Below are 8,960 nucleotides of genomic sequence, written 5' to 3'. Positions count from 1 at the left end.
CACACACACACACACACACACACACACACACACACACACACACACACTCCCAGATTCAGATTCTAGATGTATATTCGATATCATTTGTCTTGCACTCGCATGATTTGACACGACATCGTCTCATCATTTCCTCCATAGTTGCAATAAATAACAAACAAAGTACCAAAGCAAATCACAACCACACATGATACACATCTCAGACAGCCAGAGATGAGATCAAGCAACATGTTGCTCGCACGACCCTGCAGCCTCGAGCAACGTTGTTCAAAATTGCTGATCCCGAGAGCTTGATTTGAGCCAGATTTATCTACTAATCAAGGACGCCGTAAGTGCATCAGGAAAAACAGTCATGGAAGGAAGAAAAAGAGCAAAGAAACTCCTGCAAGTTTTTAGCTGACAAGAAAATCCTGACTGACTGGATTCATTATCAATTAACCTGCCTGCCTAAACGTAACCAAGTAGCTTTGTTGCCTAAATGTTGACTATTTTAAATATAAGAAACTACATAATCTGCCTTGATGTTATCATATTATTCGTTCTTTAAACAGAATTGTGTCGGGGGTGGACTGATGTAAACGGATGTAAACAACAGGATGTGAGGGAGAATAACAGGCGTGACGTCCAGCAGTGTTTACTCTCCACCCACACAGTGTGAGGACGTGAATAAACACACAACGCCTGAATGTAACACAAATCACAGCTGATCCATTACAAACCAGCTCCCAAAACGCCAAGGTCCACTTCCTGTTCAACACCGTCGTCCTTGACCTCTTTTTTTTTTTTCGGTCTGATTAATGTTTTCACGCTTTATTTAAAGAAGTGCATGCAGAGCCACGACAGGAAGTGTGTTAAAAATAGGAAGTGTCGCAGCGCCGACAAAGAGATCCCGAGTCAAATCTATGAGTCTGTCGTTATCTGACGGGGACTCTGCTGATATTAGAGGGCAAGCGTGTGTGTGTGTGTGTGTGTGTGTGTGAGAGAATCAGTGAGGCCTCACAACAGAGACAATATAAAAAACAGACCCAGACGATGACAAATGGAAAAAGCTCTCATTTTCTCCCCTTTCTGGTTAAATCCCCCCGTCTGGCTTACCAAAAGTTCAAACTCCTACCCTCAAAACACACACACCCACACCCACACACACACACACACACACACACACACATTCCAGTCTCTGTCATTCTGACCGATCACAGAGTACAACCCCCGCTCTGCACACACACACATCCAAACACACACTGACCCTCCAGATGTTACGCAATGACTTCACTAGACTGATAGAAGCTACAATATCAGCTCGAGGCTTGCAGTGTTTTAACTTTCCTCGTGTCAACAAAATCCCACGAAAAACATCAATTAATTAAACCAACAAGTATCGTCAGTGTGTCCTGATAAATCTTATTCCTTTCTCCACCAATTTGCACTTGGAAAATAACTGCACTAGAGCATATATATATATATATATATATTTATATATATTGTGTGTTGTTTTTAAAGAAATAGTCCGACACATAACTTAACACTGGCCACATATCATCAAATCAAGACTATACTTCCTGTCCTCAAACACAGCTGAGACTGTTTGTGTCAAAAACAAGCACAGCTGTCTTCTGATGTCTCTCCCTCTCTCATCCTGAGTGTGTGTGTGTGTGTGTGCTCGTTATAAACTGGGTCAACACACACACACGCACAGACACACACATGAATAACGTTTTCCATCTCTGCACTGTAACACTGGCCGGTCACAAAGTACCATTAAACACACACACACACACGCGCAGACAGTACTCAACCAGTGAACTCCCTAAACCCTTTCTAGTTTTTCCAGCTCTCCTTTTGTGTTTTTTAAACGTTCTTCCTTCAACACAAACTGCAAACTTCTCTCTTCCTCATGACCATCAACTGTCTGAAACTCAACAAGTTTCTGCTGCAAACTTCAGGACAAGAAGTGAGAAGAAGCTAAGCTCAACGTCTTCTCCCGAGTGCTTTCTTTGTGTTCATGTGGTTGTTTGCTGCGGGATTTAACCCACAAAACATTTGTTGTCATGATCGGCAGGGACCTCATCTTCACTGAGGGACTCCTGCTGGATTCTGGGTAAAAGCACTGGGTCAATGCCGGTCCTGAGTACTCAATAGAGATCGCTTTAATCACAGGCAATCACTCCCGGGAAACTTGTTTGGGCGCGCCTCTGATCTTAAATCCTCTGTTAAAGCATTAGAGCTCTGTGAGAGGGACGTTTGCCAAGTAGAGGCATGCTTGAATGTCAAGTCATACACACACACACACACACACACACACACTGAACTATGCACGGATGAACGGGCTTGTTCACATCTCTTTAAATGGAAAGGTTCAAGAGAAAAGGTGAGATGAAGAGTTCGCTTAGAGGAATGCAGAGACAAGTATGATCTTTCCCATTTATTCCCAGTCTGTCTGCAGTCACACCTGCAGCTCAGTATTTCTTGGACAGTTCCTCACACTTTATTTAAAATGCCAGCGTTCAGTGCGCAGTAGCGTGACATTATTATTGAGGTGGAAAGCTTGATAACCGCAATCTGTCTCTAACCTCGAGCAAGAGATTTAGTTGTGAGAACAAAATGCATTTTCCTCAAAACATAAAAGACAATGCAGGTTTGTTGCATGGGAAGGACATTTTTAGGAGACAAGGCCCAATTTTGAGTGTTTTAAAACAGCTCATATGGAAATTCAAGAGAGAAAATTTACTTTAAAAGTAAATTTAAAAAGACAAACATAAAGTAAACCGGTAAAAAGAAAGAAAGAGACAGTTGGAGAGGAAGAGAAAGATGAATAACTCATAGTTCACAAACAAAGAAGAGTCAGGAAGAGAAACAAGGAGGGTAAAAAGTGGGAACAATGGAGGAGTTTCTGGCATTTTGGGACAGGAGCCGACTCGTCCCGACTCTCAGCTCACCATGGAGGAGTGATGAAGGAGGAGGAGGAATGGAAAGAGGGGTGAAAGGTTAACTAGACAGCGAATGGAGAGGTTTCTGTTTAAAGCTGATTGTACACTTTGAGTCAGGATATGAGCTGCAACATCCATAAAAAAACAAAAACATCAGAGGAGGTCTCACATCTCATACTGTTTAATAAGCACATGAAACACTTTGATGTTTCAAGCCCCCAAAAACTACATCTAAATACTGTCGATACTGCAACTTTAAAGAACATAACATTCTATTTATTGCTCCAAACTTAAAGCTCAAATCTCCACCTCGGTGTCTTTTAGAATTGATAAAGAAGAAAAGAAAGAGTGGTGAGTTACATGCATTTTCACCAGGCTGCTATTATACCAAACAGCTTCCAGACTCATTTTTTGGGCTGGGTGTATAAGCTACTCACAGGGATATTAAGCCCACACCCTGCTAACCACACACACACACATCCATTTCAAACCTTTTATGGTGACTAAAGCAAAGCCGGAGGGGGCAGATGTGGGACAGGGAAATGCAGAATCAAGAGAGACAGACAGAATTATAGAGACAGAGGAGGTAAATTTAGCTTTGCCTCGGAGAACGAAGGCTCCTGTGGATTTTCCATAATGATCCCTCACGCGCTGATTACTACCTTCGCTTTGCTCCCAAACGGCCGTCCGCCTACAGCAAAAACTTGAGTCCACTTTCAAAGTCGGGGGAAATGTTGCATCAGATTTGGCAAAAAAAGAGAGAAAACGTGGCCTTCATGCGTCCATTTGCACACCATGTGTAGACCCGCTGTCACTTTTTAAAGCCAAAAGAGTTCAAGTCAGCAAGGTGGTTCTGATTAAAGCAACGTAGACAGATATTGTGAAATGTGCCAAATATTTTATGGGTGGAAAAACCTCAGGAGAAGCCTTTAGACCCCAAGACACCAAAACCCTGAAACACACGAGTATTTTGTGTACGGCCTTAACATTTACAACCAGTGTACGTCGCTATTTCTTGCAACGTCTTAAAGAAAAATGATCTTATCTTTCAACCTGGGATTTCATTATTGTGACTATGACTATATATTTTAAATATTATATAAATAAATCTAAACTCTTGTCTCTTAAACCCCATATACACCTGGCTACACCTAGCAGTAGCACTAGCTAGCTCGCAAGTGGCTAGTGCTAGTGGCTAACTAGCGTTTGCCAAGTTTGTTTAAGTTTACTAGCTCTGTATTTACATAACATATATAACATTTTTCCTTGTCCAAGTAGGATATCCAAGTACAGATCACACATTACTGCCAGGTGTAAATGGGGTTTTAGTTAGACCAGACGTAAACGCAGAATTTAGCTACAGGGATTAGCTACATGGATTAGCTATTTAAGCTAACTGTGTAGGGATCTACTTCCATGTGTATGAAACATATCTTATATTGATATGTGTCACTTTAATTAATGAAACACAGAAACATAATATGGTAATAAACAGCAAATCAGGAAGCAGCTCCAGTTTCCAAAGAAAAATAAGAATCAACAGCCATGCTAGCAGCTCTGTAACGCTAGCGTGCTGACATGCTCAAAATGCTAAAACACTGTTGCTAAGCAGGTTTACCATCTTCCCCATTTTAGTTTGGCTTGCTGGATGCTAGCATTTGCTGATAGAATTATATTTTAGCTGATTGGATGATTTAAGTTTAATCAGAAAATTCTCCATATAATAGTGTCTTAAAAAATAATTGATGTAAGTATTAATTAACTGTAGTCAACTATCAGTCGACCAACCAGAAGATCCGGCACCACACCTGCATTAATAACACTTCATTATCGAATACAGGCGCATTCCTTTAGGTGAGTTAAAGATGGAGAGGACGGTCTGGTTGTATTATTCAAATCTGGAACACAGTGGTGGAATGTAACCCAGTACATTTACTCAAGTACACATTTAAAGTACTTTACTTTTACTGCACTGCATTTGTCTAAGAAATTTCGTTTCTTTTCAGATGACAGTTTTTCATCCCCTTCCAGTGAAAACCACGTATCTCCAGATGTGTTGATGTTTAATATTTGTGATAAACTAAAGGATGAAGTGTTTCCTTTATGTGTTGAGAAAATCCTGGTAAGGGATCTGAATACTTCTTTGATAACTGCTGAGTAAAACTAAAATAGACACAGACATCAGAGACACTCGAACTTTGATTGGCAGTAAAATGTGAGTGGTTGTGAAATTATGTCATCATTTACTCACTATCTGTATATAAACTGTGTGTCTGTGTGTGTGTGTCTGTGCTGCCTACGGACTGACACAACAGACACATGGAGCATTCAGAGAGAGACAGAGCGAGGCCACCGGCGAGCAGGATGCCCTGCCCCGACGGAGAACAGGCTGAGCTCAGTGAGCACACGGATCAGGCTGTTTACCTTTCGACTCCTTGTGTGTTTGCTCTCGATGAATAAAGCGACTCTAAGTGTGTGTACTCAGATCCTTTACATGAGTAAAAGTACAGATACCACACTGTGAAAACACACTGTAGAAATATTTAAAAAGTAACATTATTATTACATTATTATTAGTAGAATTTACTTTAAGTTTGAAAAGTATTGATTTTGCAGTAAAATGTTCCCCGTCAGTGTTTTACTATTATACCTGATGTTTCTCCTGCACTAATGTGTATGTTGCATCTTTACTCCTTCATATCCTGTTAACTAGTTTAATCTACATGAAAAACTGTCATCTGAAAAGAAACTGAAGCTGTCAGACAAATGTAGTGGAGTAGAAGTATAAAGTATCACAAAATGGAAATACTCAAGTAAAGTACCTCGAAGCACAGTACTTGAGTAAATACTTAAGCTGTCAAAGGCATTATATCAATTGAAGGGCTGTATTACAGCTGGAGTTTGATTTAAAGACACAGGTGAGTTTTTATCTGCAGGTATGCTGTGTGTTATGTAAGCACACACACACACACACACACACACACAGCTGCCCTGCAGTGTGAGCAGAGCAAATACACGCGTTTCCTCTGTATGTCCTCTTCTTCTCTCCACAGGTACACCATGTGCTGGGCGCCACGCCAAGTTTCTTTTTAATGACAAGTATGTGTAAGAGCATGAAATAGCATTTCAGTTTAGTTCACTTTCTCTCTGTCTATTTCCTGATCTGTCTGACAGGAGGCCAAGCTTCTACTCAAAAGCAGACATTTGGTCAAACCAAGACGGGCGGTTATCTCCCAGCTGAGCATCAATTCATGACTACAAACACTTCATCCTCCAGCAGAGACCGGTCCACCGTGGACAGACCCAGATCCTCCAGCAGAGACCGGTCCACCGTGGACAGACCCAGATCCGGCTTCACCTGCAGCCTTGGACCTGCAGTCGGAGCTCCGGAGGGAGGAGGAGAGCTCAGCTCCCGGCAGCGGCAGCAGCAGCAGCAGCGTCGTCGTCGTCGTCGTCCTCCTCCTCCTCCTCCTCCTCCTCCAGGAGCAGAGCTTCTCCTCTCTGGGAGCCAAAACCGACTCCACGCTGCTGGAGACCCAGGACGTATTGCTGGACCCGCTGGAGGGAAGGGAGGCACGGGAGAACCAGGACTGAGAGGAGCAGACTGTCAGACCCTGCTGCAGTAAAATGAGAGGTTTTCTGAAGGGACTCTGGTACTCTGAAACACTACCAATCTCGTTCACAGGGACCGCCAGAACCACAAAGTTAAAGCAGTCTTTTCGGATCTTAAGGAAAACTGAAGAAGAAACAAAGATATTTTTGATTAATCGATGAATTTGACCTCCTGTTTTGGAGCATGTTTTCTCTTTCCTGAAATAGATATAACTTACATCACACAAATACATCTGTTGTTGCGTCAGAGGCGCGTGGATGAATGGAGATAAAAGAACAAACCCCACCTTGGCTATGACGCTATGTCATTATGTTAAAACCTGAGGAACTTGATTATGATATGAGCGGAGACAAAGAGAAGGAGACGGGAGGGACGTCAGGCTGAGGAGGGAAGCAGAGATCGAGAATCCCACACATGCGACCGACCGAGAGGCTTTACATTGTTGTGAGGAATCTCACGTCAACAAAACCCCCGGGAGAGAAAGTGAGAGTGAGAAAGTGAGAGTGAGACCCAACAAAGACTCCAGTCTGTTTCCCAAGCTGCCCGGGATTCAAACACTGCAGTCTTCATGCATCCCCCACTCGCACACACATGCTATTCATGCTTTACTATATATATATATATATATAGAATATTCACCTCTCTAACAAGAGCATCTTAGTCCCGCTGCTTAACACAACCTGACCTTTGTGTGCCGTCGGCATGAGCGGCAGAGCGAGGCTTCATGTTACACCTGGAGAGGTTCAACTTTGAGCTTCAGAGTTGAGAGCAGTAAAGTGGGACAGCAACACAAAGTCGTTTTGATACAATAGCAAGAAATGCAGAGCCAAAATCACAAGTATCAAAACAAATTAAAAGCAGGTAATGTGTAATAATGTATGAAAGAATAACTAGTCTTGATTTATTTATTAAATGCATATTGATATTCAAAATAAATAAGCATTCATTTTTACGATTCTTAAAAGGGTTAGTGTTTAGGATTTGGCTGCATCTAGCGTTGTGGTTGCAGATTGCAACCAGCTGACTCCCTTTCCAAGATGGTGACCATACCATAATAACACTACTATAGGAGCAACGTAGGTATCAACGCTATGCACCGTGTGCCTCAGGGTACCGCAGCGTGTCGGAGAACTACCGCGGCCTTCAGGTGACATGAAAACATGAACTCCCTAGAGCCAGTGCTTGTTTTGTCCTTTCTGGGCTACCGTAGAAACATGGAGGTGCAACATGGCGGTCAAGAGGCAAGAGCACCCGCTCCTTATGTTAGATATGATGTTTTCTAAGCCAACGAAAACATAAAGACTCTTAGGTTCATGTGAAACAAACCAAAACAAAGTTTTTAGTATTATATTCCATTACACGGGCCCTTTAAAGCGGGTTAGATAATGTGACTTTAAATGTCATCAGAAGTAGAATAAAGACGCAAGTTGGAATAAATTATAATTAAATGCAAAAGATTACAGAATTTGAATCTTAGTACGGCACTTTCATAGAGGAAGATCTTTCTTCTCATCACACAATCTTCCAAAAACGTGCAGTAAATTTTGAACAGCTGGTCCAATGTTGCAGGACTCGTAGCCTCGGGACTCATTTAAAAAGGCCCACATTCACAGCTTGAATGCTCTGAAGTTTTATCAGCACAAGTCTTTACCTGTCTGCAGGTTTTCCTACAAGAGTGTGTGTGTGTGTATTGTCTCAGTCTCAGGGCTCAATAGGCCTCTGTGGTGTCTGATTCCAGTCCTGCAAGCCAGCTGGATTTTTTTTCCACTGTAAACCCAAACGCTCCCTCCCATCGTCTACACACACACACACACACACACACACAGTCTCTGGCTCACTCACACACACACTCTCCTCTCGAGAGACATATGGCTGGACTACACACATCAACTGAAGGCCATTTTAAAGCAGCTTTCCTGGGGAGATGCTGTGTGTGCAACTTATTTCTATTAAAAGTGGTACTCGTTGTGATATGTAACTCGGCAAAAACGTACACAATAACTTTACGTCTTTAGACTCAAACATGTTCACAAACTATTCAACACCGTCCCCTAGAAATAACGTTGTTAAAATACAACTAATTTGCAACAACGAATACATTTTGGAAGAAACCTAATGCCACATTTTCAACTTGGGGGCCTCAAGCAGCATCACTGGTGAAAATAACTGATGGAAAATATCTGTTAATGGAGAAGCAAAAGCTATGAGTATACCTGAAAAAGATGGCTTTAACACCGACGCAATGCTCCTAAAATCAGTCACTTTGGTTCAACTATGACCTGCAATTTGCTATAAACAAAGTCCAAAGAGAAAGTATGAAAACAGGTATTAATTCCAATATGATATTAAGTATAAACTCTTCATTAAAAGTGTACCACCCCATGTCACATATAGTATCTGAGTTATAACCTTTCTGACATAAA

The 8,960-nt window shown here is 41.9% G+C and overlaps 2 protein-coding genes across 2 annotated transcripts in view; both read right to left on the bottom strand.

Moving 5' to 3' along the window:
- The window catches only part of creb3l2 (cAMP responsive element binding protein 3-like 2), a 24,116-nt gene that overhangs the window by 13,795 nt on the left and 1,361 nt on the right, over positions 1 to 8,960 (bottom strand).
- The window catches only part of cunh12orf56 (chromosome unknown C12orf56 homolog), a 22,534-nt gene continuing 19,469 nt past the window's right edge, over positions 5,896 to 8,960 (bottom strand). The window contains exon 14 of the transcript XR_004213134.1: positions 5,896 to 5,910. The gene's annotated coding sequence lies outside the window, so the exon portion shown is untranslated. The remainder of the gene's footprint in view (positions 5,911 to 8,960) is intronic.

This window comes from Anarrhichthys ocellatus, unplaced genomic scaffold (genome assembly GCF_004355925.1).
Source record: "Anarrhichthys ocellatus isolate YVR2014 unplaced genomic scaffold, GSC_Weel_1.0 scaffold21, whole genome shotgun sequence".
Taxonomy (NCBI): Eukaryota; Metazoa; Chordata; class Actinopteri; order Perciformes; family Anarhichadidae; genus Anarrhichthys; species Anarrhichthys ocellatus.
Note: the sequence above shows the minus strand (reverse complement) of the source record. Positions and strands in the feature narration are given on the sequence as shown.